This window comes from Lepisosteus platostomus, chromosome 5 (genome assembly GCF_059453375.1).
Source record: "Lepisosteus platostomus isolate fLepPlt1 chromosome 5, fLepPlt1.hap1, whole genome shotgun sequence".
NCBI classification, from domain to species: Eukaryota; Metazoa; Chordata; class Actinopteri; order Semionotiformes; family Lepisosteidae; genus Lepisosteus; species Lepisosteus platostomus.
In genome coordinates, this window is record NC_142615.1 from 63,532,781 (window position 1) to 63,550,709 (window position 17,929).

The following is a 17,929-nucleotide window of genomic DNA, read 5'->3' on the forward strand; positions in this document are numbered from 1 at the left end:
TGTATCATTATTATTTATAGACAGACTCACTGTCTTTTCCTCAGTCTGAGACAGGACGTCACACACTGTATTATACTTATTGAGAGACAGACTCACTGTCTTTTCCTCAGTCTGGGACAGGTGGTCACACACTATATTATTATTGAGAGACAGGCTCACTGTCTGTACCTCAGGCTGGGACAGTAGATCACACTGTATTATTATTATTAATATTATTGAGAGTCTGGCTCACTGTTCCCCAGGCTGGGACAGGAGATCCCACACTGTATTATTATTATTTCGAGACAGGCTCACTGTTTGTTCCTCAGACTGGGACAGGAGATCCCACACTGAATTATTATTATTGAGAGACAGGCTTACTCTCTGTTCCTCAAGCTGAGACAGGACATCACATACTGTATTATTATTGATTGACAGGCTCACTGTTCCTCAGGCTGGGTCAGGAGCTCACACAGTATTATTATTATTTAGAGACAGGCTCACTGTCTGTTCCTCAGGCTGGGACAGGAGATCACACACTGTATTTTTATTATTGAGGGACAGGCTCACTGTTCCTCAGGCTGGGACAGGAGTTCAAACTGTATTATTATTATCATTGAGAGACAACCTCACTGTTCCTCAGGCTGGGACAGGAGATGACACACTGTATTATTATTATTGAGAGACAGGCTCACTGTCTGTTCCTCTGACTGGGGCAGGAAATGACACACTGTATTATTAGAATTGAAAGTGTAGCGACGAGGCTTATTAATAAGGCAGAATTAAGTGTTTCTGAGCTTTCCCAAATTAGGCCTCATTTCTCTGTTCATCTCTGTGGTGCAGCCACAGAGAAACTATTCATGCAGGCTGATTTAAGATGTTTTTTTTGATAAGGGACAGCTCCCAAATGGGGATGCACTTAGCTAAGCCTGGCTATCATGATCAATGGTCATCCATTGGTGCCTATCTGTCTAGGGAGTGCCAGTTGGACATCTGGACTGCATTCCTAAGTGTCAGGAGTAAGTGACTCATATCTCACCTTGATCAACCAACCAGGGACTGGTAGGGCCGAGTAACCCACGTGGGACTCTGATGCCCATGGAACTTTCAGCCAATCAATGAGCTGAAGTTCCTCCAGGTAAAAACAGGCAACACAGAGATTCAGTAAGATTCAGAAGGGATTCAGGAGAATTCTGTGGACTTTTCTAAAGGGAATTCAAAGGAGAATTCCAGGCCAGGACGGCCCAGGAGCAGAAGGCTCCCAAGGGCAGGACATTCTCGCAGCGCGCCTCCTGACCATCCTGAGACTCAGCCCGGACAACCCCGGAATGGCCAGTGTGTCCGAGTGCCAGAACTTTCCTTTGTTCTAAGAGTCTAGAGCGGAGGTTGCCAGAGAGTAAGCAGAGGATCCACCCGACGTTAGCACCAGCAGCAGGCCTCGTGAACAGGTCGGAACTGTGGACAGCTGAATCACTATTCAGAACTAACGCTTCATCAGGAACGAACCGGTCCTCTTCCTGACTTGCTGGGACCCACAGTCATCTTTTCTCCTGTGCACAAACTTTGCTAGTTAAAGCCAACACTAACTAGCCGGTTGACAGCAACAGCCTGCAACTGTTTCTTTGTGCCCGCAGGAGATCTGAATCCCCAGAGATTGGATGAGTATTTAATTTCAATGCATTACAGCGCGAGAATTTAATTGTTATCCCAACCAGTTGATATCAATTTAATTCCTAAGAGTTATGTACTTGTTTTGAGTATCTAATGTAGAAGTTATAACCAAGTTCATTTACGAAACGGTCTTAATGAATGATATACTGAACGTATGTCCTCTTGATATGTGTAACACTTCGTAACTGACTGAATATATATCTTTTGTATTCTGATAACCCTCTCGATAAGATCTGTTAGGTTTACATGCGTATTCTATGTATTAATAAATGTATCCTCGTGTATTAGTACCTGTGTGTGTGCGTTGTTTGAGTTATGTCGCATGGTTGGATTCTAAAGCCATCAAAAGAATCAACTTTGTGATTTACTGCTACAATTAATAATTATTCCAGTAAATGCCCAAACCCTACAGAACTGGTGCCTTCAGAGAGCCACTACATTTACATTTTGGCTATGGCAACATTACAAGCTCCTTCAGGAACTTGTAGAAAAACTTTTTGGTTGGGTAGCTGCACTTCGGTAGCTGTATCATGTCTGTCATAGGTTATTGTAACAGGTAACTGTGGTGTGCTGACCAGCCAAATCTTTCCCACCTGCTCAACCTGGAGTTCCTTAACCTCACTTTTGCTCGTCACTGTGGCTTTACACTTTTCAGTGGCAGTCCCCTTTCTGATACCACATAACCTCTGAGTTGTGTCCCTAAGGAATGGCTTACTTGGGCATACCCAGTGGATATCCTTGGTTGATATACACAGTTCAAGGTTTGGAACAAGGTACAAATTCGGATCATCCTCCTGGTAAGCTACGAGCAGTGGGGTGGTCAACTTCACATGCATGTCCCCCCTCCAGAAGCCAACGTTCGATATAGACTTGAGTCTATAGATATCCTTGCTACTCACGATGGGAAGGTTCAACAGGAAACCTATTTCCTTGGCTTCGGGGTTGACATGTATGGGAATGGCACTGCCTAGACTGTATGCAAGATGTACTTGCACTGGCTGCACCATCTCGGAAGTGGTTGTCCTCAGTACTTCTTCTACTAAGGACAGTGGAACCAAGTAGGTTGGAATCTGTCCCATGGCTAGGCTAGTTACCGTGGCACTAAGCTCCCTAAGCAGATCCTGCATCAGCATTCTGACCTGTTGCACATAAGCATAGTCCCACTGTAACACGTCGACAATCCTGCCCACGGTGTGGAGGGTGTTATTTAACACTGCTGCATGAAGGTTTACTGCTAAAATTGTGCCCTGTAAGGTTTTCCCTAGGCTTTTCAGCCGCTGCTGCTGTTGATACAGCCTGTCATAAATTTCTGGCATTTCCTTACGTAACCCAGACACCTGCCTACTCAGGGTGGTCAGGGTGACAGTGTTAGCAGCAAACAGACCAGCTGAAAATAGTGAACCCACGGCAGAGGCCGCAGCAATCAGACCCCCCAAGAACCTTTTGGGGCGGCTGAGGCCTGTCATCTCCTCCTGGGTGACTGTTGCCTTCCTCAGCTGGCGGAGCATGTGTATAGTGTCTAGCTGGGCATGCCATATAGTATCCCCAGCCCACTACCTACCATGATAGGACACCCTACTGTTCATGTTGATGTGCTTCTGAAACACATCATGTGGGTCCAGCCGTACATACACTCGCTGAGTATATGTTCTGCAATTTGTTAACAACAATCCGGGAGCGTCCTGCAGGACTATGCCAGTAGGAGGACCGGGTTCCACAACTTCAAGGGCCTGTGTCGAGGCGATCCACAGTACTTTCAGGACCAGCCATGGCAGTTTTAGGATTCCCATTCTGGAACACAGATGAGGCACATGGTACAGTTCCACTATAATTTTGAATATATTTTCCTAGCAGGACCTACACTACAGTACCCAACTACCTGCAGCTACAAAGGGGCACCCCCCTCTTTGATCGGGTTTGGACTTTTAACCCTATTCTGTGTCCTCCGGCACCATTTGAGGTGGGCGATACAACCGGAGGTGGTTGTGATGCACCCACTTGTAGACCAGAGATTGCCTTCCCTTTTCAATCCGAATTCGATAAGCTACCGGTGATACCTTATCGACAATCTCCTGGGGTCCTGTCCAACTGGGTAAGAACTTCCGGGCCACCCCTGTGAGTTTGGCAAATTGGAAGTACAGGACCTTGTCTCCTACTTGGAGTTCCTGGTTAACTGCCTTTCGGTCATAGTATGCTTTCCTACCCTCTGCACTCCTTCCCAGATTGTTCTGGGCAAAAGCAAAGGTTGCCTGCAGATGTGCTCGCAGGTCTGACACATACTGATGGGCCGTAGCAGCCCCCGTCGTGCTCAGGTCCTCCACCCCATAAAGACAGTGTAGGGGAAGAGTCATCTTCCGACCTGTCATCATCTCAAAAGGTGGGACCCCCGTAGAGCAATGGGGCGTGGCTCGGATGGCCATCAGAACCAGGGGCAGCTTAACGTCCCAGTCCCTACTGCTGGTGGAGACAAACTTTTTGAGCATACTAACCACCGTTCGGTTTGCCCTTTCTGCCTGGCCCGAGGATTGAGGGTGGTAGGAGATATGCAACTGGGCCTTGACCCCAAGCATATTCCACAGGGTTGCCATTACTGTAGCTGTGAAATGGGTTCCCCGATCAGGGGGAGTCCCCATCAACTGAACACATGGTTCACCAACAGCACTGCAGTTGTCTCTGCCGTGTCGTTGGGTGCTGGGAGGCACTCAATCCATTTTGTGAATGCACACGTAAAAGTGAGGAAATATTTGTTCCCTCTGGATGACCTCACCAGCGGCCCCACCCAATCCATTTGTAGATTGGACCAGGGGAATGTCATGCCCTTTTTCTGGAGTGGTGCCCGGTGCAAGGGCCGTGATGGTTGGAACTGGCTACACGTCAGACACCCCTTTACATACGCGGCGATGTCTTGGCCCATGTGAGGCCAGAATGCCACCTGCTGGATAGTGTCGTATGTGGCCTTGATTCCCCGGTGACCCCCACAGGGCTCGTCATGAGCGTGTTGGATCATGACCCCCCGATGGCAGCGGGGAACTACCCACTTTGGGACACCTTGTGCAACTGGTATACAAACCAACAACCCCTTTATAATTTTTAGATTGTCTTTCAACTCTGCCAGCTCCTTCAGCTCCGGAGACTGGCTCAGCACCTGCTCGGAAAGAGGTTGACTCACTGGGTCAGCGATATGCTGATACATTTGCCCAATTGCTGGGTCCTGTTTCTGCATTTCCGCAAGATCGGTGTTAAAACCCTGTGACCCAAGCACTACAGATTGAGGGTCAGCTCTGACATCCTGTCTAGCCCTGCTTCGGGTGACCGCCTTGACCTCAGCCATGGTTTCTGGGGGTAGCCATTCCTGCTGGAACTGCCAGGGTTCACCCTCTAAGGCGCCAGATTTGGCCAGCCGGTCGGCCTCATCATTCCCGTCTTTGTCGGGTCCCTTCACCTGGGAGTGTCCCTTCACCTTCCTCCAGTAAACCATCATTCCAGCCTCGGTCGTGAGCTTGTCACTGGCCAGGAACAACTCTTTGTTCTTTACTTCCTTGCCCCGGGCATTTTTCATGCCGTTACCCTTCCAATACGGAAGATGGGACAGGAAGCTATGTCGGGCGTAGTTCGAGTCACTACAGATGACAAACTGTTTAAGGCCATTTGTCAGGGCCTGCTGGAGGGTGATCAGCACCCCAGCTACTTCCGCATACTGACTAGTCTTTGGTCCTAGCTTATAGCGGGTCGCCCTACAGGGAGTATTGTCTTGCCAGACTACTCCTACCCCTGCTAGCACCTGCTGTTCGTGGCGAAAAGAGCAACCGTCAACATAGGCCATGGGTAAGCCCTGGCCCACGTTCTCATCGTAGTACCGATGATTGTTCGGTAGCTCAGCAGCGGGAATTGTTTCTGGAGCTTCCATGTCAGTGTCACAGCCGTGACACACTTGGCCCAAAGCCAGGCCCTGTCCCAGGTACATTTTCTTGCTCTGTGCATAACGTACCTCTATCTCATAGCCTTGTAGGGCCATCATCCATGCCACAATCCTGCTATTTGACACCCTGCCCGCTTTCAGTCTCTGGCTATGCAGGAATGTCACAGGTTGGTGGCAGGTTTCGATGATGATCTTTTGTCCCCCAACATAACTACGGAAGTGTTCTACCGACCAGACCGTAGACAACAGGGCCTTCTCGCAGTCCAAGAACTTTTGCTCCACTGGGCTCAGGGCTCGACTGGCATACGCCACCACCCTTCGCTCTTGGTCATATTCCTGACTCAGAGCAGCCCCAAGGCAGTGCTCTGAGAACCCTGCTTCAAGGGAGAAGACCTTATTTTCTTATCGATTCCAGGTGAACTGCCTGTTTCCAAAGGAAAAGGCCAGTTTGTACTGGTCTGTCGGTTCTATCTTAAGGGTCCAGAACCCATTGGCCACATCCACTGTGGTGAAATATTTCGCTGTTGTCACCTTGGCTAACTCCTGATCTAGGTAGATCATTGGCCATCGTGACAAAGGAACCTGTTTATTCAGCTTCTGGTAGTCAATGGTCAGACGCCACTTACCATTGGGTTTCAACACCGGCCACAGTGGGGAGTTATAAGTGGAGTTACACTCCCTTATGATCTGACGCTCTAGTAGAGCATCCAACGTCTGCTTTATGGACTCGTATGCCGTGAGGGGAATGCGATACTGCCTGACATAGGTTGGGCGGGCGCCAGGGGCCGTGGGAATGCACACTGTGTGCAAATCCGTCACCCCGCAGTCATAGGCGTCCCGTGCAAACACTTCCTGGAAATCCTGGAAGATCTGACGCAGCTGCTGACGCTGGCTTTCCATTTCCAGGGCATCTGCCTTACCAACCTGTTCCTGTACCTGCTCTAGCAACCCCGCTTTTGACGGCATGGCGGTATCCCGGGTCGCACTCTCGGCTGAGTGGTCCGTCGGAACACTTGCGCGTACTGTGTACACAACCATCTCATCCTTATAGCTAAGGTCCACCCTGCACACCTCCTGGTTGCAGAATCCCTCTATTGGCATAATTGCAATCATCCGCCAGGGGTAGGTGTAGTACACCTGCTCGGTTCCCCCTTCCCTGGCCAAGGGACCAGGGAGCTGCCCCAGTACTGGGATGGCCAGTTTGAAATCATAGAAACCATTGTAAATTACCAGTCCCATGTCAGTGCGAGCAGGGATTTTGACATCTTGTTTTGCTATGTTCTGCACCAACAGGCAGGTGGCTCGGCCATTCCGTTCCAGTCTGGGGGTACCACAGACTGCTAGGTTCAGTCTGATGAACTGAGCTGATGGTTGAAAGAAAACCATCTCAGCATCCATTCTCTGTCCCCTCTTTAGGACAAGGCATACCGGAAACCCTACTGATGATGCAGGAACGATCAGGTCCAATTTGTTTACTACCTGGCAGGCCTGAGGAATCGTCTGACCTGACCGAATGTTCTCGGGGTCGCCGCTTAGAGAGTGGGCATCTGGGTTCACCCGTGTCCACAGCACACTGTTTACTGTGTCCAGCTGGGCGCCCAGTTGAACCAACAGGTCTGTTAAATACAGACCGAATGGGTCAGCTGAGGTGCTACCTGGAAGTAGTGAGCAAACTTCCTTTTTCCGATGGAGATTGAAGCTACACAGCTTCCTTTGCTCCAAATGGACCTATGAGGTGGGGGTGCCCACCACAGAACCTGTGACTGTGTCACCAGGGTCACCTGACGGCTTCGCGACAGGTCCTCGAACAGACTTCACTGATTATGGACTTCTCAGAGCTGAGGCTAAGAATTACATCATCAACCTGCACTTCTGCCACCTGGACCCCTCCCACCACCATGGGGTGGTAGTCCTGGTCCCCCTTAGGTGCCAGGATGCACAGAAAGGACTCCCATTCATTACCGGACAGGGAGATCCACTCTTCTTCAGGGATGAAAAAGGGGTGTGCTTTACCTGGCGGGTCAAGCAGCTGCTCGGAGCACTGCTCCTGTAGTTGGGAGACCGTGGGAGTGCTGGCCTGGGCAGGACTTCCCTGTAGTTTTGGAAAGCAAGACATTTATTTCTCGTCCAGAGGAACCAGGTGGAACCTCCAACTCAGCTAAAGTGTTCAGTGGGCACTGTGTGATCACAGCATAACCACTGAAACCCCCTTTTTGCTGTGCGACAGGCTTAGGGTTTTTGACCTGAGCCCACAATTTTCCACGCTGGCAGTCCACCAGAGGCTCCAGCCTGTCAAGCAGGTCTTGGCCAATGAGTAGTGGCTCTGTTTTAAACCTAGAGATGTAAACAGGATGCACCACATTCATTGGCCCGAACCTAAGTGCCACCCACACTCGGTGTGTGATCCTGGCATGATCCTGGGTATAGCTGGAAATATCTATCTTACACAGTTCTACCTTAAGTCTGATGCCTTTTCCTTTCGCTACTCGTTTGAGCTCGCTGAGTAGATCGGCTGACATCAAACTAATTTCAGCCCCAGTGTCAATCAGTGCTTCTCTATCTAAGACGTTTTCAAGAGAAACCTTGATATAAATACAAGTAATAGGTTTATTCCATGCTGAAATAAGAAGAAAGAGAACACAATGTTTCGGCCGTGGAGCCTTCTTCAGGTGTTGTGTTCTCTTTCTTCTTTTTTTCAGCATGGAATAAACCTATTACTTGTTCCTTTGCAGCCTACGCATGCTGACGCAGCTACCCACTTGATAGAAATACGCCTTGCTTTGCCTTTCTGGCTGAGATTCCCTAAGAATTGTTGGAAGCCTGCCTTTTCTTTGACTTCAGGGGCGGGGTCAGCGCCCAACTCAAAGTCACAGCCTTCTTCCAGGCAGGAACCCCTCACCCAATCAGATAGACTGAGGGAGGGGCTTGGGACGGATCCCCGCCTCCTCCAGTGAGAAGGGGCGTGGTCCCCCTAAGCTCATTCACGCTTCCGGCATTCGGTGCGGAAGGTTTACCCTGTCCTGATCTCTCAAGCAGGGCTTGTTCAAGCCGGGCCAAGCGGGCTGCAGTCGACTCCCTTCGTCCAGCCTTATGATAGGCTCTGCCTGAGCCCTTGCCTTCCCCGTAGCACTCACGGCGGCTCTGACGCTTAGTGCGGTCCTGCCTGCCTATTTTGCGCCGGGGTTTATAGGGCTCAGGAGCCTCAGCTCCCTCGAGCTGAGGCGAGTCGTCAACCCTGCTGGCTTTAGTGGCGAACACAGCCGTTTTAGCAGGTTTTCGCTCTGAGGAAGCAGAGACTTCAGCTCCCCAGGCTTTTTGAGCCAACCTTCTAATATCAGCCATAATATTCATCGCTTTTGCATCAGTGTGCATCACAATCATTTTCCTGACTGAGGGATGCAGATTAGCAATGAATAAACCTTTGAAATTCACGTTCTCTTCGCAACCCTCTTCATTCCGCCCTGCAAAATAAGTGCGCCTAAGCCTCTCATAGTAGTCGCGAGGGGCTTCAGCTTTTTTGTGCTTAATATGGTGCGCAGCGGCCACGGCAGATATGGGATCGATAAAAGCCGAAAATTCTCCGATCATTGCCTGACACAGCTCCTCAAAGCTATTACAGACCTCCGGTCCTTGTCTAGACATCCACTCGTGGACCGCTCGGCTGGTAGTTTTCCTTACTAACATAGCCTTTTCCTGTTCGGACGCTTCGGGCATAAACTGCAAAGTATATCTCAGCTCATCGATGTAGGTTTCCACATTATTTCCTGACACTGACAGGTCAAACCTTTCTTCATCTTTGGCTAACTGCCTCAGGGAGTGGAGGTTAATTTTTACGGTTTCTCCGCGGGCAGGAGGACGGCCGTGATCAGGAGCAGGGGGTCTATGCCTGAATTGAATCGCCCGAAGCGTCCGAACAGGACTTGGCGATCTCCCCCATGCCGATCCGACCACAGACCCTGGCCGGGAGAAACCCCCTCCTGGCGCGCTGGGTGAGCGCTCCGGGCTGCTAGGTGGTCTGGCATGCAAGTGGGATCTAGCCTGTTTTGCTTCCAGTACGGCAGCATCTAGCTCCTTTTGCCTTTCCTGGCTGAGCTCATTTAAACTCTCAATTTCTTTTTCTTTTTCTTTCAAGCTCGCTTCCAGGTCTCTCCTAGCTACCTCAGCCGCAGTTTCTCTAGCAGACAAGTCATCTAATTTACCTAAAACTTCCTTTCCTCATTTTTCACTCTCTTTTCTCTGATTATATCCAACAACTCAACTCGCTCCGCCTTATATCTTTCTAGCTTTCCCTGAAGCTTTTGAAACTTTGTCAGCTCAGACAAAGACAGTTCCAGCTGTTTGGCTAGATTTAAGGCGAAACTCGATAGGACCTGAACTGCGTTCACAGACCCTCCTGTGTTAAGCTGGTTCCCTACCTTAGCTACTAAATCTACTTGCAGCTTCCCAATATCATCAAAGTTCAACTTTTCGATACCGCTCCAGTAACCAGGATTGTCGTTGCTAGAAATAGTACTTATAAGCGACTCCACTTCAGACATTTTAGCAACCATTGTCATTGCGTCAGAGAAACTTTAAGAGTATTACTTTTTTTTCCTTTCACCAAACTACAGAATGGAATCTAAACACCCGAGCAGATGGATTTCCAATCAGCACACATTACACTAAAAGCTAGAAAACAGGGGGATTTCTTTACGCAGTTATCAGCACACCTGGTATTCGCGTATAGAAGCTGTGGTGCTGTGCTGAACTTGAACTCACAGCAATATCAGTTATTCTGTGCGATTGATTCTCATTTCATTCTAAACTCAGCCTTCACAGGGACGCCATTAAATGTAGTGGTTTGATGGGTTTACTGAGACAATTATTAATTGTAGCAGTAATCACGAGGTTGTTCGTTGGGGCTTTTAGGAAATCAATCGTCAGAACAACTAACAATACACACACATTGGATTAATACATGAGATACATTTATTAATATAAACTGTACACCAAACATATACTAGTCTGCCTGGATACAAGCGGCAGACCTTACTGTGAGGGTTATCAATATACAAGGTATATAATCTTGAAGAGATGCAAACACAAAAAGATACACAACAGAGAATATATGTCAATATATATCGTTCGGTTACCAAATCGCTAATCAGTGTTATTACCCACTATTACTCTAAACTCGGAAGTAAATGCATTACTCATGAATTAAATTGATAACAACTTGTGTTGAGGTACAACTGAATTCTCGAGATGCAATGTAGAACATGGGGTTTACTTATCCACTGTGTATGTATTTGGAATTTCCCGGCATGAACACCAAACCAGCTGACAGGCTCTGTTGCAGCCTCGGTTCCAGCGGTTGTCCAATGGGCGTTGTCCCGGCGTCCTCTAGCTACCGGCAAACCAGTCGAGGTGCAGCTCGGAGTAGGAGAGGCGGAGGAATCTGACTGCGGTGTGCAGGGCAGTCATTGCTCCGAGGGGATCTACCAGCAGTCCGGCTGGCTAGTAGAAAGTCTCTATGCACAGAGTGTGACCGCTAGTCCTCACAAGTCACTCTTTTGCCCAGGAAGAAGCTGGTTTGTTCCCAGTCCAGCGCTGCTTCTGAATAAGCTATTCAGGTTGTCGACGAGGGTCCAACTGTGGGCTGCCGTTGATCAAGCGGAGCGTTCACGTTGGTAGAATTCTGAGTACGTACGGGATCCTCGGCCCCGCGCTTAGAACAAAGTCCAAGTCCCTTTGCAGACAACAGCCTTTGTCACGTGATTGTCTCTGAGGATGCGCGAAAATGGCCAAGGAGAGCCCCGACCTGAGCTTGCGCTCCCTTTTTGACCAAGACACAGATGTGTTCTGATTGGTTGAGAGTTTGGTGGGCATTGGAGACCCACGTGGTGTTACCACGCCCTGCCAGTCTCTGATTGGTTGATCAAGGTGAGATACGAGTCACTTACTCCTGACACTTAGGAATGCAGTCCAGATGTCCATTTGGCACTCCCTAGACAGATAGGCGCCAATGGATGACCATTGATCATGATAGCCAGGCTAAGCTAAGTGCATCCCCGTTTGGGAGCTGTCCCTTATCAAAAGAAAACATCTTAAATCAGCCTGCATGAATACTTTCTCTGTGGCTGCACCACAGAGATGGAGAATGAGATGGGGCCTCATTAAGGAAAGCACAGCAACGCTTAATTCTGTCTTATTACCAAGCATTGCTGCTACAACTGCTTAAATTCAAACTAAACAGGACTATGGGAATGAGATTTGATTTCGAACTGGGTTTTAAATAAATAGGACCGCTGCACTACATTGTGCTTTATGTAAGACAAAAGGTGGGCTTCCTGTGTTTTCGATAACTCAGTTGTAAGAGCGGAGGAATATAGTGGAAACAGCTGGGAACTCTTTGTTCTCTGGTTTGAATTTGGCTGGAAGAAAGGTGTTTTTTATGTTCTTTAATCAAAAAGTGAAAATTTGTCGTTCACTTAGTTGTCTTATTTTCTAGGCTTGTAGACTCCTCACTCTTCCTAAAAGAAAGTGCTGCAGATAAAGATACAGTAGTTGTCGGAAGTTTAGTTCAGTGGTAGAGCACATACAGGCTGTATGTGGTTGTTTTCAATCGCCGGCGTCTCCACTCTGGATTTCTTCCTAAGCGTGATATCTTTCCTTACTTGTGTGTGAATTTCAGCGCGACACATAAACCCTTTGTCTGTTTTAGAAAGATTATATTTTAAATCAGTTAAAACAAAAAAAGTACCAATTACATACATGTAGAAAACACATGTATCTGATTTGAAAATTTGGGCAATGTATTACTAGTAGTGGAGCTGAGCTCACAGAAGAGCAGTTGATATTGTTAAACCACGTATTATTTTTAAATGACGCTACTAAGCACTGGCACGGTGTTTGTGCAGTCCTACCCAAGCTTTCTATCGACTGGATGAGTCTCCTGTTCCATCTCCAATTCTTTCCGCACATTTCGCCTGTTTCACCACCGTTATCATTAGACTATAGCCACTAATACGAGAATACTGTTCTGAAAGACTGTCTTAAATAATAATGTTGAAAAGGGTAATGATAAGAGTTTTTTTCATTAAGGTAACCATACATTTGCCTGTATAGTACAACTTATTATCTGTATCCGCAAATCCCCAATATTAATGCTGTCTCCTGAGAAACACAAGTGTAGAGTCAAATAATATTACAACAAATCTATTCAAGTAACACCCCTATGTGACAGAACACATTTAAGACTTACACCCCTTTTAAATATGTATTTCCTTCATTTCAGCTCTCTCCCCGGGATACCTGAAAATTCATTATAGTATAATAAAGTCTGTGCATGCATTACCTGTAATACAGCTACTAATATAGATAACATTAAACTTCATTATTAAGATATTACACTTTTATTAATAAAATATGTATTGATAAAATTCCTTGTGAATAATTGTAGTGTCTGGAAAGCAATTGTTCATTACTTAATGACGATATTATTTCCACTACATTCAGGACAGTTCCAATGTAATCTATTGTTCCACTTCGTCTGCTTAGTCTCCTACTTTAGTAACATCTAATGGGGAGCAGTTGTTATTTTAGGCTTGTTGCAATTGAGAACAGGTTTGCTACAGAGCTGCTGACAAATTTCAGCAGCCAGTTTGTTGCAACTGACCCGTTGTAGCTACCAATCAGAAGCAAGGAGAAACAAACATTAGGTTTGCCTTTTTTAAAAAAAAAAAGGAAAACAGAGTACAGTAGTAGTTTATGTGGTAATTTCAGGTACAATGTATGAACTAAAGTTAACTAGTCCCACAGTAATGCGTGGGGTCCTATCAATAGAAAAAAAAAATTGTTGTAACCCGAAAACACAACAAACACAAAATGAGAAGTCTTACGGGAACCTAGGTAAATCCCTGTAGTTGTCTAGCAACTATAAAAAAACAACCAAACACAACAACTTCAAAAGAAAAAGAACATTAAAACAAATCTGGGGAACAACATAAACACATAATCTAATGCGAGAGCTTTATCAAGTCTTCAGTGCTCCTCTCGTCTCAGTAGACCCCTCTCATATATTTGTGTACAGGTCAACTGGAGGTATACAGCTGATAGTAATTTAAGTAGGGAGCTGCATCACAGCATGTGTGGGCTGCAAATGGAAAAGTATAGGTTTATTCCATGCTGAAAATAGAGGTAAACACAACGTTTCAGCTGTGGAGCCTTCTTTGATTGTGACTCGAAATAAATCGTTACTTGTTCGTTTGATGTTAATTTATCTCCATCAAATATCTAAGAGTATCTAAACTCGACAGTTGCGCTCAGTAGAGAAAGACACTGCTCCAGGTGAGGCTTGAACTCACAACCTCGGCATGACTCTGCTGTGCACTGCTGTATAAGTACCGCGCGCTGACCGATTGCGCCACTGGAGCTGTGCAACTTCTGTTCTTCATACAGACTGACGGTGCAGAAACACAGGGTGAAAACGGTTTCGGTTGTGGATCCATCTCCACCTGGGGAAAAGGAACAATAAAATAGCAAGGAAAATACAAGAAAAGAAACTGAAAGAATTGTGCTAACAGCAAAGGGGGACGGAGGGAGGTGGTCGGACAAGTAAATCAGCCTGGCAGATTATTTGTATCGACATGTTTTGAGTCAATCAGCAAACAGATTTATCTTCATGTGCCTTAAACCGTGCAGTTTGTATCTTCATTGTAGATAGGTTTCTTCAGAAGTCCAGTAAACTGACAATAATGGAGAACTAGCTGACGCACCCCGTCGTGAAGACCCTCTGTAAAGTGATTACACGTTTCATTTTCAAGTCGCCTTCTTTACACGCAATTGCAGCCCGGACACTGAGAGAAAGCATGAGAAATGGCTTCAATTTCAATGTGAAAGCGCAGTACAGGTTCGATGGCTTCACATCTCCCATCAGTCAAATAAAATTGCAGTAAAGCGATCTAAATATGACTCTGAAGTACTGGGAAAGATGATTATTTTGAGCGTGCCTCCCAGGGTCTGCTACGAGGCTTAAGTTGGCTTCTTATTCGCCAGCTTCTTATGCGTGTTTTTCGTTCCACCTTAAATAGTGCTGCTGTGATGTTATGTCGCCTTTCGCCTGTAGATGGCTCTCTTCGATCAGTACTAATCCGGCTGGAATACTGCAGACATCTTCACTGAAAGGGAATATCCAAATAAATAGCGACTGTCCAAATTATATTTTTGTATAGAATATATTTCAGAAAATCGCAAACCAATTTTAAAAACTCACCACAACACGGATTTACACTGAGAAAAGGTGAATGCACTTTCTGCTTATTGCTACGGCCTTCCCCCCGATTATGAAAATGTCTCACAGTTCTGACACCGACGTGTGAAAGACAATGTAACAGACTATCAAAATCCTGAAGTCCAAGAAATTTTAAGGCACCAGTTTTTTAAATATGATCCTGGCATGTCAGAATACATTTCGAAAAAGTATGGCATGAATTGCACGAATTGCAATGGCACAAATTGTTGAGAATATCACTGACCTTGCCGATATTTGCAGGGGATACGAATGTTTTGCACATGTTGAACTACAACAAGTAAAAATTGAGCTCCTTAATCAATATCACCGGGAATGTCCAATAATGACGAACATCAGTAGCTTCAAGGAAACTTAGACTCGCACATGGAGTTTTATCTTCGAATGGAGGGTGGGAGAATTCATTTATACTCTCGTTGCTCATTAGCTAAACTATTTTAAAAATATGACACTGATTTGTTCGACTGCACCAGCTAGCTCTCCTCTGTCAATTGACAGGACTTTAGAAGAACATGTTCTCATACAACCAACATACAAATTACACATCTTAAGGAACATGAAGAGAAATCGTGTACTAAATAACATAAAACTGTCACTGCAACTTATCACCAAGCTGTTTTATGTATCTGACCACCTCTTTCCTACTTTGCAGCGAGCACAATTCTTTCTGTTTCTTCATTGCTATTTTACTGTCTCTTTCCCCCATGTGGAGATGGATCCACAGACGAAACTTTAGGTCAGTTCCTGTTATTCTGTCTGATTGAAAGAGCTTTATTAAAGGCACTCCCATCTCTGCAGGAAAGTTATTGCTGCTCTCAACACAATATACTGCAACCAAATATAGCGATACTGTCACTGCCTGTGGGCCACGTGTCTTGCTGTCAGTCTATTATATCATGTTCATCCACACCCAGAAACATTACTGCTGGAGCACAAGAGTTATATAGGCGCAGTCCATAGAGCAAGATCTCTTAATCTCAGAACTGTGGGTTCAGCCCCCACATTGGGTCCCTCTGTGTCAATTTGATCCCCCAATCCTCCTAGCATGACCTGATGGCGTAACAGTGATACCCAGTACCCAGCGTAATTCAGCTTTCTTTCCACTTGATTCAGATTTTGATATGAAATCATCGGCCGAACAAGAGTTTGTCTAAATCGAGGGAGATCTGCTCACAAGCAAGTATTAAACACTTCAGCATTTTCTGTTCGAATACCACACTTTGTCAAAACACTGCCGCTTCTTAAGCTAATAAGTAACGGTTTTTGAGCACGCATTGTATTGTTAATGCTTATATTAAAAAAGCATAAATTCACATAATGGAATTTGGACTGAACAAAGTAGTCCAGCCCCTTTACAACATTACATACCCACTGATTAAAGCTTAAAACTACAGCAGCAGGAGTAACAATAATGGCAACAACATGTTTGGAGTTCGGCATTTCATTTATTCTGCGGAAACATCTTATCGGAATGAACTGCCCGAGATAAAAGAGTAATTGCGGCTCCAGATCGTTTTTACAGAGCATTGCATTGTTCTGTTCATGCTGACTACACGCTTTAAATTTGTCATTTACTGCAAGCGTTGCTTTTCCGGGTTTTTCTGAAATTCCTCGCATTTGAGCCAGCACTAAAATATTTAATTCCCGTCGCTGAATACATCGTGGAACCGGTATTTGCAACGGAATGCTGTCACACATGAAACCTTTTTGTTATTCGGTTCTGAAGTTTGAAAGTGAAAATAAAACGGGGGTCACTTCATAGGCTTGAAAGAAGTCCAAGCAGCATAAAAACCTGCGAATTCTCACAAAGGCTGCACCTTTCTTCTGCTGCTGTTATAAATCTGCCTTAAACGTTTGAATGCATACCTTACTGCTGCTAACCACATTCACGTGTTTACGAAGCTTTTTTCTGTCCCTGTTTTTGCTAAGCAGTTTCTCCGTTTTCCTCGTACTGTGATTGTCAGTGAGCACAATAAGACTGAAACAGTGTAAAGGCAGGTAAAAAAAGACAGGGTAAAACGCCTGACTGTCGGAAGTGGGATTTGAACCCGTGCCTCTGTTTGGAGAGTGAAACACAAAGCTTAAAAGACACGAAGCTGTGAATTTGCTGTTTTAAACCGCTCGACTATCCTGAAAAAATGTGTGCTGATTGCACCAGTCGCATCCGATTTTCCGTAACTTTAGGACGATTGATACGACTGGACGAACACAATTTGTGGCGTTTAGCATGACATGGAAAACGGTAGCGGAGCATTCGGGTCCGGACTACCAGACTCAGAAACAGTTTTTACCCCCGCACTATCAAACTATTAAACTCCCAGCCTCTCTCACTCTCTCCTCACCTCTCACCTATGATCTGAAACTCACAGTGCCTTCTTTCTTACCAAAAACTCAAACACACATTGAAAATCTACCTCTACCATACATGTCAAAAGCTCACTCCCCATCATTTCTATCCCTTTATTTCATTCTTTTGATGCATGTTTTTGCACATAACCTGTTACCTTTTTGTTGTTTTGCATACTGCCTGTTGTTGTTTTATGCACATCGGCTGTTGTCTTTCTTCTGTTATATAATTGTATTGTTGCTGTGTTTTTTTCTTTGTACTACTTATGTCCGAGAGCTAGCTAAATAGCATTTCGTTATACCATATACCTGTGTATGAGTATAATGACAATAAACTTGGACTTGAACTTGAACTTGACATAGTCTTGCAGGCAGTATATTATTTTATCGTTTACTCGTATAAAAAAGCATGGTCTTCTCGTTCCTAAATCAGATTTTAAGTGCTTACGAACGTAACTTCCAACCTGGACTGACAGCTCACCCGATCTGTTTGTGATCAGACCGTGGAGTCGGGGGCTGTACCAAGCGCACGTTCCTTCCCAATGCTGAGGCGATCATTCGGAAGATGGGTGTGAAGAGAGATAAGCTTTGTCGACTAAAAAACAAGGCAGGATATGCAAGAACACTAATCACTGGCGACAGTTATGTTCTCTTACTATTGAGATCCCTACATTGCGAGTTTTTTTAAGACTTTGAAACTGAATGAAAGCGGTGACAAATGAAAC

At 45.8% G+C, this 17,929-nt stretch overlaps 1 non-coding gene across 1 annotated transcript; it reads right to left on the minus strand.

Annotated features, from left to right (window-relative positions):
* Positions 1-13,889: 13,889 nt before the first annotated feature.
* trnai-uau (transfer RNA isoleucine (anticodon UAU)) lies at positions 13,890-13,983 on the minus strand. The gene is made up of 2 exons: positions 13,946-13,983; positions 13,890-13,925 (listed from the first exon to the last, which is right to left on the minus strand). It is a non-coding gene; the product is annotated as a tRNA-Ile (tRNA).
* Positions 13,984-17,929: the final 3,946 nt, after the last annotated feature.